We start from the raw sequence: 12224 nt of genomic DNA on the forward strand, positions 1-12224 counted from the left end.
CTCAGCTTTTCATAGATAGCTTTTAGGGGTTTGTAATTCAAACCATTCTGACTCTACAGATGTTTTTGTAAAAAAAAGACCCGGACCTGGGCCCCTTTGAGATACGTCTTTGTCTCACAAACACAGCTCTATCTCAGCCACCGTTAATCACACAGACTAACTCTTGGTACCACTGGATGCGGAAGACAAAGACAGATCTGATGGTACAACCCATACGTCTATAGCTAAAACAGACAATGTTGAAAAGGGGGTAGAATTCCACAAAAATAACTTGCATTGAAATATGGATGGATGTCCACCAACATTAGGTCATATTTTACCTGTTGGCAACCAGCATCGCTGACCATCTTTCTCATTTGTGGAACCTAGCAATTCTCCATAATTAACATAATTTGATTGCAACAACTGTTGATGCTGAGAATGCAACACAAACCGCTGGTGCAAATGCTCTTTTCAAGATGCTCCACCTTGATCACAACTACTTCTACACCAAGACTATACTTTCAGGGATCATTTCTATAGTTCGTTACTTGAGAAATGTGTGTCTAAAGTGGTAGGTCTCACTATCCATGATGACGATTCAAGATATTCCCGTTCAGAGCATGAATCTGGTGGCTAGATATGACTTTGCTCATGTTTCTTCCACCTTTGATGATCTTTCCTTGTTCTTCAATGAGCATGGATGAAGGGAATATGTTCTGAGTGGATGTTAACCATGTACAATAAAACTTACTGAAATGTCTCCCAAATCCTCATCGTTAATAAAATAAATCCTATTGAATCAGTCCTGATACCCCAGCAAAAATCTTTTCAGTTTTCTGACTTTCATTTATCTCCATGTCCAGCCCTTATATTTAGCTTCACAATGAGGTGTTTTACCATTTTCCTTTCAGGACAACCTTTGACCTTCCTTTGATCTTCTACATAGAATAACCCCATAACTTCTAACAACTCTTGTGTAGCTTGGGAGCGTCATAGAGCTAATCATGTCACATGTGCATGTTCGTTAGAGTCTCAGCTTTTCATAGATAGCTTTTAGGGGTTTGTAATTCAAACCATTCTGACTCTACAGATGTTTTTGTAAAAAAAAGACCCGGACCTGGGCCCCTTTGAGATATGTCTTTGTCTCACAAACACAGCTCTATCTCAGCCCCCGTTAATCACACAGACTAACTCTTGGTACCACTGGATGCGGAAGACAAAGACAGATCTGATGGTACAACCCATACGTCTATAGCTAAAACTGACAATGTTGAAAAGGGGGTAGAATTCCACAAAAATAACTTGCTTTGAAATATGGATGGATGTCCACCAACATTAGGTCATATTTTAACTGTTGGTAACCAGCATCGCTGACCATCTTTCTCATTTGTGGAACCTAGCAATTCTCCATAATTAACATAATTTGATTGCAACAACTGTTGATGCTGAGAATGCAACACAAACCGCTGGTGCAAATGCTCTTTTCAAGATGCTCCACCTTGATCACAACTACTTCTACACCAAGACTATACTTTCAGGAATCATTTCTATAGTTCGTTACTTGAGAAATGTGTGTCTAAAGTGGTAGGTCTCACTATCCATGATGACGATTCAAGATATTCCCGTTCAGAGCATGAATCTGGTGGCTAGATATGACTTTGCTCATGTTTCTTCCACCTTTGATGATCTTTCCTTGTTCTTCAATGAACATGGATGAAGGGAATATGTTCTGAGTGGATGTTAACCATGTACAATAAAACTTACTGAAATGTCTCCCAAATCCTCATCGTTAATAAAATAAATCCTATTGAATCAGTCCTGATACCCCAGCAAAAATCTTTTCAGTTTTCTGACTTTCATTTATCTCCATGTCCAGCCCTTATATTTAGCTTCACAATGAGGTGTTTTACCATTTTCCTTTCAGGACAACCTTTGACCTTCCTTTGATCTTCTACATAGAATAACCCCATAACTTCTAACAACTCTTGTGTAGCTTGGGAGCGTCATAGAGCTAATCATGTCACATGTGCATGTTCGTTAGAGTCTCAGCTTTTCATAGATAGCTTTTAGGGGTTTGTAATTCAAACCATTCTGACTCTACAGATGTTTTTGTAAAAAAAAGACCCGGACCTGGGCCCCTTTGAGATACGTCTTTGTCTCACAAACACAGCTCTATCTCAGCCACCGTTAATCACACAGACTAACTCTTGGTACCACTGGATGCGGAAGACAAAGACAGATCTGATGGTACAACCCATACGTCTATAGCTAAAACAGACAATGTTGAAAAGGGGGTAGAATTCCACAAAAATAACTTGCATTGAAATATGGATGGATGTCCACCAACATTAGGTCATATTTTACCTGTTGGCAACCAGCATCGCTGACCATCTTTCTCATTTGTGGAACCTAGCAATTCTCCATAATTAACATAATTTGATTGCAACAACTGTTGATGCTGAGAATGCAACACAAACCGCTGGTGCAAATGCTCTTTTCAAGATGCTCCACCTTGATCACAACTACTTCTACACCAAGACTATACTTTCAGGGATCATTTCTATAGTTCGTTACTTGAGAAATGTGTGTCTAAAGTGGTAGGTCTCACTATCCATGATGACGATTCAAGATATTCCCGTTCAGAGCATGAATCTGGTGGCTAGATATGACTTTGCTCATGTTTCTTCCACCTTTGATGATCTTTCCTTGTTCTTCAATGAACATGGATGAAGGGAATATGTTCTGAGTGGATGTTAACCATGTACAATAAAACTTACTGAAATGTCTCCCAAATCCTCATCGTTAATAAAATAAATCCTATTGAATCAGTCCTGATACCCCAGCAAAAATCTTTTCAGTTTTCTGACTTTCATTTATCTCCATGTCCAGCCCTTATATTTAGCTTCACAATGAGGTGTTTTACCATTTTCCTTTCAGGACAACCTTTGACCTTCCTTTGATCTTCTACATAGAATAACCCCATAACTTCTAACAACTCTTGTGTAGCTTGGGAGCGTCATAGAGCTAATCATGTCACATGTGCATGTTCGTTAGAGTCTCAGCTTTTCATAGATAGCTTTTAGGGGTTTGTAATTCAAACCATTCTGACTCTACAGATGTTTTTGTAAAAAAAAGACCCGGACCTGGGCCCCTTTGAGATATGTCTTTGTCTCACAAACACAGCTCTATCTCAGCCCCCGTTAATCACACAGACTAACTCTTGGTACCACTGGATGCGGAAGACAAAGACAGATCTGATGGTACAACCCATACGTCTATAGCTAAAACAGACAATGTTGAAAAGGGGGTAGAATTCCACAAAAATAACTTGCTTTGAAATATGGATGGATGTCCACCAACATTAGGTCATATTTTACCTGTTGGCAACCAGCATCGCTGACCATCTTTCTCATTTGTGGAACCTAGCAATTCTCCATAATTAACATAATTTGATTGCAACAACTGTTGATGCTGAGAATGCAACACAAACCGCTGGTGCAAATGCTCTTTTCAAGATGCTCCACCTTGATCACAACTACTTATACACCAAGACTATACTTTCAGGGATCATTTCTATAGTTCGTTACTTGAGAAATGTGTGTCTAAAGTGGTAGGTCTCACTATCCATGATGACGATTCAAGATATTCCCGTTCAGAGCATGAATCTGGTGGCTAGATATGACTTTGCTCATGTTTCTTCCACCTTTGATGATCTTTCCTTGTTCTTCAATGAACATGGATGAAGGGAATATGTTCTGAGTGGATGTTAACCATGTACAATAAAACTTACTGAAATGTCTCCCAAATCCTCATCGTTAATAAAATAAATCCTATTGAATCAGTCCTGATACCCCAGCAAAAATCTTTTCAGTTTTCTGACTTTCATTTATCTCCATGTCCAGCCCTTATATTTAGCTTCACAATGAGGTGTTTTACCATTTTCCTTTCAGGACAACCTTTGACCTTCCTTTGATCTTCTACATAGAATAACCCCATAACTTCTAACAACTCTTGTGTAGCTTGGGAGCGTCATAGAGCTAATCATGTCACATGTGCATGTTCGTTAGAGTCTCAGCTTTTCATAGATAGCTTTTAGGGGTTTGTAATTCAAACCATTCTGACTCTACAGATGTTTTTGTAAAAAAAACACCCGGACCTGGGCCCCTTTGAGATACGTCTTTGTCTCACAAACACAGCTCTATCTCAGCCCCCGTTAATCACACAGACTAACTCTTGGTACCACTGGATGCGGAAGACAAAGACAGATCTGATGGTACAACCCATACGTCTATAGCTAAAACAGACAATGTTGAAAAGGGGGTAGAATTCCACAAAAATAACTTGCTTTGAAATATGGATGGATGTCCACCAACATTAGGTCATATTTTACCTGTTGGCAACCAGCATCGCTGACCATCTTTCTCATTTGTGGAACCTAGCAATTCTCCATAATTAACATAATTTGATTGCAACAACTGTTGATGCTGAGAATGCAACACAAACCGCTGGTGCAAATGCTCTTTTCAAGATGCTCCACCTTGATCACAACTACTTCTACACCAAGACTATACTTTCAGGGATCATTTCTATAGTTCGTTACTTGAGAAATGTGTGTCTAAAGTGGTAGGTCTCACTATCCATGATGACGATTCAAGATATTCCCGTTCAGAGCATGAATCTGGTGGCTAGATATTACTTTGCTCATGTTTCTTCCACCTTTGATGATCTTTCCTTGTTCTTCAATGAACATGGATGAAGGGAATATCTTCTGAGTGGATGTTAACCATGTACAATAAAACTTACTGAAATGTCTCCCAAATCCTCATCGTTAATAAAATAAATCCTATTGAATCAGTCCTGATACCCCAGCAAAAATCTTTTCAGTTTTCTGACTTTCATTTATCTCCATGTCCAGCCCTTATATTTAGCTTCACAATGAGGTGTTTTACCATTTTCCTTTCAGGACAACCTTTGACCTTCCTTTGATCTTCTACATAGAATAACCCCATAACTTCTAACAACTCTTGTGTAGCTTGGGAGCGTCATAGAGCTAATCATGTCACATGTGCATGTTCGTTAGAGTCTCAGCTTTTCATAGATAGCTTTTAGGGTTTGTAATTCAAACCATTCTGACTCTACAGATGTTTTTGTAAAAAAAAGACCCGGACCTGGGCCCCTTTGAGATATGTCTTTGTCTCACAAACACAGCTCTATCTCAGCCCCCGTTAATCACACAGACTAACTCTTGGTACCACTGGATGCGGAAGACAAAGACAGATCTGATGGTACAACCCATACGTCTATAGCTAAAACTGACAATGTTGAAAAGGGGGTAGAATTCCACAAAAATAACTTGCTTTGAAATATGGATGGATGTCCACCAACATTAGGTCATATTTTAACTGTTGGTAACCAGCATCGCTGACCATCTTTCTCATTTGTGGAACCTAGCAATTCTCCATAATTAACATAATTTGATTGCAACAACTGTTGATGCTGAGAATGCAACACAAACCGCTGGTGCAAATGCTCTTTTCAAGATGCTCCACCTTGATCACAACTACTTCTACACCAAGACTATACTTTCAGGGATCATTTCTATAGTTCGTTACTTGAGAAATGTGTGTCTAAAGTGGTAGGTCTCACTATCCATGATGACGATTCAAGATATTCCCGTTCAGAGCATGAATCTGGTGGCTAGATATGACTTTGCTCATGTTTCTTCCACCTTTGATGATCTTTCCTTGTTCTTCAATGAACATGGATGAAGGGAATATGTTCTGAGTGGATGTTAACCATGTACAATAAAACTTACTGAAATGTCTCCCAAATCCTCATCGTTAATAAAATAAATCCTATTGAATCAGTCCTGATACCCCAGCAAAAATCTTTTCAGTTTTCTGACTTTCATTTATCTCCATGTCCAGCCCTTATATTTAGCTTCACAATGAGGTGTTTTACCATTTTCCTTTCAGGACAACCTTTGACCTTCCTTTGATCTTCTACATAGAATAACCCCATAACTTCTAACAACTCTTGTGTAGCTTGGGAGCGTCATAGAGCTAATCATGTCACATGTGCATGTTCGTTAGAGTCTCAGCTTTTCATAGATAGCGTTTAGGGGTTTGTAATACAAACCATTCTGACTCTACAGATGTTTTTGTAAAAAAAAGACCCGGACCTGGGCCCCTTTGAGATACGTCTTTGTCTCACAAACACAGCTCTATCTCAGCCACCGTTAATCACACAGACTAACTCTTGGTACCACTGGATGCGGAAGACAAAGACAGATCTGATGATACAACCCATACGTCTATAGCTAAAACAGACAATGTTGAAAAGGGGGTAGAATTCCACAAAAATAACTTGCTTTGAAATATGGATGGATGTCCACCAACATTAGGTCATATTTTACCTGTTGGCAACCAGCATCGCTGACCATCTTTCTCATTTGTGGAACCTAGCAATTCTCCATAATTAACATAATTTGATTGCAACAACTGTTGATGCTGAGAATGCAACACAAACCGCTGGTGCAAATGCTCTTTTCAAGATGCTCCACCTTGATCACAACTACTTCTACACCAAGACTATACTTTCAGGGATCATTTCTATAGTTCGTTACTTGAGAAATGTGTGTCTAAAGTGGTAGGTCTCGCTATCCATGATGACGATTCAAGATATTCCCGTTCAGAGCATGAATCTGGTGGCTAGATATGACTTTGCTCATGTTTCTTCCACCTTTGATGATCTTTCCTTGTTCTTCAATGAACATGGATGAAGGGAATATGTTCTGAGTGGATGTTAACCATGTACAATAAAACTTACTGAAATGTCTCCCAAATCCTCATCGTTAATAAAATGAATCCTATTGAATCAGTCCTGATACCCCAGCAAAAATCTTTTCAGTTTTCTGACTTTCATTTATCTCCATGTCCAGCCCTTATATTTAGCTTCACAATGAGGTGTTTTACCATTTTCCTTTCAGGACAACCTTTGACCTTCCTTTGATCTTCTACATAGAATAACCCCATAACTTCTAACAACTCTTGTGTAGCTTGGGAGCGTCATAGAGCTAATCATGTCACATGTGCATGTTCGTTAGAGTCTCAGCTTTTCATAGATAGCTTTTAGGGTTTGTAATTCAAACCATTCTGACTCTACAGATGTTTTTGTAAAAAAAAGACCCGGACCTGGGCCCCTTTGAGATATGTCTTTGTCTCACAAACACAGCTCTATCTCAGCCCCCGTTAATCACACAGACTAACTCTTGGTACCACTGGATGCGGAAGACAAAGACAGATCTGATGGTACAACCCATACGTCTATAGCTAAAACTGACAATGTTGAAAAGGGGGTAGAATTCCACAAAAATAACTTGCTTTGAAATATGGATGGATGTCCACCAACATTAGGTCATATTTTAACTGTTGGTAACCAGCATCGCTGACCATCTTTCTCATTTGTGGAACCTAGCAATTCTCCATAATTAACATAATTTGATTGCAACAACTGTTGATGCTGAGAATGCAACACAAACCGCTGGTGCAAATGCTCTTTTCAAGATGCTCCACCTTGATCACAACTACTTCTACACCAAGACTATACTTTCAGGGATCATTTCTATAGTTCGTTACTTGAGAAATGTGTGTCTAAAGTGGTAGGTCTCACTATCCATGATGACGATTCAAGATATTCCCGTTCAGAGCATGAATCTGGTGGCTAGATATGACTTTGCTCATGTTTCTTCCACCTTTGATGATCTTTCCTTGTTCTTCAATGAACATGGATGAAGGGAATATGTTCTGAGTGGATGTTAACCATGTACAATAAAACTTACTGAAATGTCTCCCAAATCCTCATCGTTAATAAAATAAATCCTATTGAATCAGTCCTGATACCCCAGCAAAAATCTTTTCAGTTTTCTGACTTTCATTTATCTCCATGTCCAGCCCTTATATTTAGCTTCACAATGAGGTGTTTTACCATTTTCCTTTCAGGACAACCTTTGACCTTCCTTTGATCTTCTACATAGAATAACCCCATAACTTCTAACAACTCTTGTGTAGCTTGGGAGCGTCATAGAGCTAATCATGTCACATGTGCATGTTCGTTAGAGTCTCAGCATTTTCATAGATAGCTTTTAGGGTTTGTAATTCAAACCATTCTGACTCTACAGATGTTTTTGTAAAAAAAAGACCCGGACCTGGGCCCCTTTGAGATATGTCTTTGTCTCACAAACACAGCTCTATCTCAGCCCCCGTTAATCACACAGACTAACTCTTGGTACCACTGGATGCGGAAGACAAAGACAGATCTGATGGTACAACCCATACGTCTATAGCTAAAACTGACAATGTTGAAAAGGGGGTAGAATTCCACAAAAATAACTTGCTTTGAAATATGGATGGATGTCCACCAACATTAGGTCATATTTTACCTGTTGGCAACCAGCATCGCTGACCATCTTTCTCATTTGTGGAACCTAGCAATTCTCCATAATTAACATAATTTGATTGCAACAACTGTTGATGCTGAGAATGCAACACAAACCGCTGGTGCAAATGCTCTTTTCAAGATGCTCCACCTTGATCACAACTACTTATACACCAAGACTATACTTTCAGGAATCATTTCTATAGTTCGTTACTTGAGAAATGTGTGTCTAAAGTGGTAGGTCTCGCTATCCATGATGACGATTCAAGATATTCCCATTCAGAGCATGAATCTGGTGGCTAGATATGACTTTGCTCATGTTTCTTCCACCTTTGATGATCTTTCCTTGTTCTTCAATGAACATGGATGAAGGGAATATGTTCTGAGTGGATGTTAACCATGTACAATAAAACTTACTGAAATGTCTCCCAAATCCTCATCGTTAATAAAATAAATCCTATTGAATCAGTCCTGATACCCCAGCAAAAATCTTTTCAGTTTTCTGACTTTCATTTATCTCCATGTCCAGCCCTTATATTTAGCTTCACAATGAGGTGTTTTACCATTTTCCTTTCAGGACAACCTTTGACCTTCCTTTGATCTTCTACATAGAATAACCCCATAACTTCTAACAACTCTTGTGTAGCTTGGGAGCGTCATAGAGCTAATCATGTCACATGTGCATGTTCGTTAGAGTCTCAGCTTTTCATAGATAGCTTTTAGGGTTTGTAATTCAAACCATTCTGACTCTACAGATGTTTTTGTAAAAAAAAGACCCGGACCTGGGCCCCTTTGAGATATGTCTTTGTCTCACAAACACAGCTCTATCTCAGCCCCCGTTAATCACACAGACTAACTCTTGGTACCACTGGATGCGGAAGACAAAGACAGATCTGATGGTACAACCCATACGTCTATAGCTAAAACTGACAATGTTGAAAAGGGGGTAGAATTCCACAAAAATAACTTGCTTTGAAATATGGATGGATGTCCACCAACATTAGGTCATATTTTACCTGTTGGCAACCAGCATCGCTGACCATCTTTCTCATTTGTGGAACCTAGCAATTCTCCATAATTAACATAATTTGATTGCAACAACTGTTGATGCTGAGAATGCAACACAAACCGCTGGTGCAAATGCTCTTTTCAAGATGCTCCACCTTGATCACAACTACTTATACACCAAGACTATACTTTCAGGAATCATTTCTATAGTTCGTTACTTGAGAAATGTGTGTCTAAAGTGGTAGGTCTCGCTATCCATGATGACGATTCAAGATATTCCCGTTCAGAGCATGAATCTGGTGGCTAGATATGATTTTGCTCATGGTTCTTCCACCTTTGATGATCTTTCCTTGTTCTTCAATGAACATGGATGAAGGGAATATGTTCTGAGTGGATGTTAACCCTGTACAATAAAACTTACTGAAATGTCTCCCAAATCCTCATCGTTAATAAAATAAATCCTATTGAATCAGTCCTGTTACCTCAGCAAAAATCTTTTCAGTTTTCTGACTTTCATTTATCTCCATGTCCAGCCCTTATATTTAGCTTCACAATGAGGTGTTTTACCATTTTCCTTTCAGGACAACCTTTGACCTTCCTTTGATCTTCTACATAGAATAACCCCATAACTTCTAACAACTCTTGTGTAGCTTGGGAGAGTCGTAGAGCTAATCATGTCACATGTGCATGTTCGTTAGAGTCTCAGCTTTTCATAGATAGCTTTTAGGGGTTTGTAATTCAAACCATTCTGACTCTACAGATGTTTTTGTAAAAAAAGACCCGGACCTGGGCCCCTTTGAGATACGTCTTTGTCTCACAAACACAGCTCTATCTCAGCCCCCGTTAATCACACAGACTAACTCTTGGTACCACTGGATGCGGAAGACAAAGACAGATCTGATGGTACAACCCATACGTCTATAGCTAAAACAGACAATGTTGAAAAGAGGGTAGAATTCCACAAAAATAACTTGCTTTGAAATATGGATGGATGTCCACCAACATTAGGTCATATTTTACCTGTTGGCAACCAGCATCGCTGACCATCTTTCTCATTTGTGGAACCTAGCAATTCTCCATAATTAACATAATTTGATTGCAACAACTGTTGATGCTGAGAATGCAACACAAACCGCTGGTGCAAATGCTCTTTTCAAGATGCTCCACCTTGATCACAACTACTTCTACACCAAGACTATACTTTCAGGGATCATTTCTATAGTTCGTTACTTGAGAAATGTGTGTCTAAAGTGGTAGGTCTCGCTATCCATGATGACGATTCAAGATATTCCCGTTCAGAGCATGAATCTGGTGGCTAGATATGACTTTGCTCATGTTTCTTCCACCTTTGATGATCTTTCCTTATTCTTCAATGAACATGGATGAAGGGAATATGTTCTGAGTGGATGTTAACCATGTACAATAAAACTTACTGAAATGTCTCCCAAATCCTCATCGTTAATAAAATAAATCCTATTGAATCAGTCCTGATACCCCAGCAAAAATCTTTTCAGTTTTCTGACTTTCATTTATCTCCATGTCCAGCCCTTATATTTAGCTTCACAATGAGGTGTTTTACCATTTTCCTTTCAGGACAACCTTTGACCTTCCTTTGATCTTCTACATAGAATAACCCCATAACTTCTAACAACTCTTGTGTAGCTTGGGAGCGTCATAGAGCTAATCATGTCACATGTGCATGTTCGTTAGAGTCTCAGCTTTTCATAGATAGCTTTTAGGGTTTGTAATTCAAACCATTCTGACTCTACAGATGTTTTTGTAAAAAAAGACCCGGACCTGGGCCCCTTTGAGATACGTCTTTGTCTCACAAACACAGCTCTATCTCAGCCCCCGTTAATCACACAGACTAACTCTTGGTACCACTGGATGCGGAAGACAAAGACAGATCTGATGGTACAACCCATACGTCTATAGCTAAAACTGACAATGTTGAAAAGGGGGTAGAATTCCACAAAAATAACTTGCTTTGAAATATGGATGGATGTCCACCAACATTAGGTCATATTTTACCTGTTGGCAACCAGCATCGCTGACCATCTTTCTCATTTGTGGAACCTAGCAATTCTCCATAATTAACATAATTTGATTGCAACAACTGTTGATGCTGAGAATGCAACACAAACCGCTGGTGCAAATGCTCTTTTCAAGATGCTCCACCTTGATCACAACTACTTATACACCAAGACTATACTTTCAGGAATCATTTCTATAGTTCGTTACTTGAGAAATGTGTGTCTAAAGTGGTAGGTCTCGCTATCCATGATGACGATTCAAGATATTCCCGTTCAGAGCATGAATCTGGTGGCTAGATATGACTTTGCTCATGGTTCTTCCACCTTTGATGATCTTTCCTTGTTCTTCAATGAACATGGATGAAGGGAATATGTTCTGAGTGGATGTTAACCATGTACAATAAAACTTACTGAAATGTCTCCCAAATCCTCATCGTTAATAAAATAATTCCTATTGAATCTGTCCTGATACCTCAGCAAAAATCTTTAAAATTTTCTGACTTTCATTTATCTCCATGTCCAGCCCTTATAATTTAGCTTCACAATGAAGTGTTTTACCATTTTCCTTTCAGGACAACCTTTGACCTTCCTTTGATCTTCTACATAGAATAACCCCATAACTTCTAACAACTCTTGTGTAGCTTGGGAGAGTCATAGAGCTAATCATGTCACATGTGCATGTTCATTAGAGTCTCAGCATTTTCATAGATAGCTTTTAGGGGTTTGTAATTCAAACCATTCTGACTCTACAGATGTTTTTGTAAA

General features: G+C 39.0%; 12 non-coding genes across 12 annotated transcripts; all 12 read left to right on the forward strand.

Annotated features, from left to right (window-relative positions):
- The first annotated feature begins 491 nt into the window (after positions 1-491).
- On the forward strand, positions 492-707 carry LOC123729925 (small nucleolar RNA U3). Its single transcript, XR_006761624.2, has one exon. It is a non-coding gene; the product is annotated as a small nucleolar RNA U3 (small nucleolar RNA).
- A 797-nt stretch (positions 708-1504) lies between these two features.
- Positions 1505-1720, forward strand: LOC123730006 (small nucleolar RNA U3). Its single transcript, XR_006761699.2, has one exon. It is a non-coding gene; the product is annotated as a small nucleolar RNA U3 (small nucleolar RNA).
- A 797-nt stretch (positions 1721-2517) lies between these two features.
- LOC123730008 (small nucleolar RNA U3) lies at positions 2518-2733 on the forward strand. Its single transcript, XR_006761701.2, has one exon. It is a non-coding gene; the product is annotated as a small nucleolar RNA U3 (small nucleolar RNA).
- A 797-nt stretch (positions 2734-3530) lies between these two features.
- Positions 3531-3746, forward strand: LOC123730012 (small nucleolar RNA U3). The gene has a single exon (XR_006761705.2). It is a non-coding gene; the product is annotated as a small nucleolar RNA U3 (small nucleolar RNA).
- Positions 3747-4543: 797 nt separating this feature from the next.
- On the forward strand, positions 4544-4759 carry LOC123729991 (small nucleolar RNA U3). The gene has a single exon (XR_006761684.2). It is a non-coding gene; the product is annotated as a small nucleolar RNA U3 (small nucleolar RNA).
- Positions 4760-5555: 796 nt separating this feature from the next.
- On the forward strand, positions 5556-5771 carry LOC123729992 (small nucleolar RNA U3). The gene has a single exon (XR_006761685.2). It is a non-coding gene; the product is annotated as a small nucleolar RNA U3 (small nucleolar RNA).
- A 797-nt stretch (positions 5772-6568) lies between these two features.
- LOC123729926 (small nucleolar RNA U3) lies at positions 6569-6784 on the forward strand. Its single transcript, XR_006761625.2, has one exon. It is a non-coding gene; the product is annotated as a small nucleolar RNA U3 (small nucleolar RNA).
- A 796-nt stretch (positions 6785-7580) lies between these two features.
- Positions 7581-7796, forward strand: LOC123730020 (small nucleolar RNA U3). The gene has a single exon (XR_006761713.2). It is a non-coding gene; the product is annotated as a small nucleolar RNA U3 (small nucleolar RNA).
- A 797-nt stretch (positions 7797-8593) lies between these two features.
- Positions 8594-8809, forward strand: LOC123730022 (small nucleolar RNA U3). The gene has a single exon (XR_006761715.2). It is a non-coding gene; the product is annotated as a small nucleolar RNA U3 (small nucleolar RNA).
- Positions 8810-9605: 796 nt separating this feature from the next.
- Positions 9606-9821, forward strand: LOC145863092 (small nucleolar RNA U3). Its single transcript, XR_014382418.1, has one exon. It is a non-coding gene; the product is annotated as a small nucleolar RNA U3 (small nucleolar RNA).
- Positions 9822-10617: 796 nt separating this feature from the next.
- LOC145863078 (small nucleolar RNA U3) lies at positions 10618-10833 on the forward strand. The gene has a single exon (XR_014382406.1). It is a non-coding gene; the product is annotated as a small nucleolar RNA U3 (small nucleolar RNA).
- A 795-nt stretch (positions 10834-11628) lies between these two features.
- On the forward strand, positions 11629-11844 carry LOC123729946 (small nucleolar RNA U3). The gene has a single exon (XR_006761645.2). It is a non-coding gene; the product is annotated as a small nucleolar RNA U3 (small nucleolar RNA).
- The last annotated feature ends 380 nt before the right edge of the window (positions 11845-12224 follow it).

The sequence above is a fragment of the Salmo salar genome, chromosome 23, assembly GCF_965601325.2.
Source record: "Salmo salar chromosome 23, fSalSal1, whole genome shotgun sequence".
In the NCBI taxonomy this organism is placed as follows: Eukaryota; Metazoa; Chordata; class Actinopteri; order Salmoniformes; family Salmonidae; genus Salmo; species Salmo salar.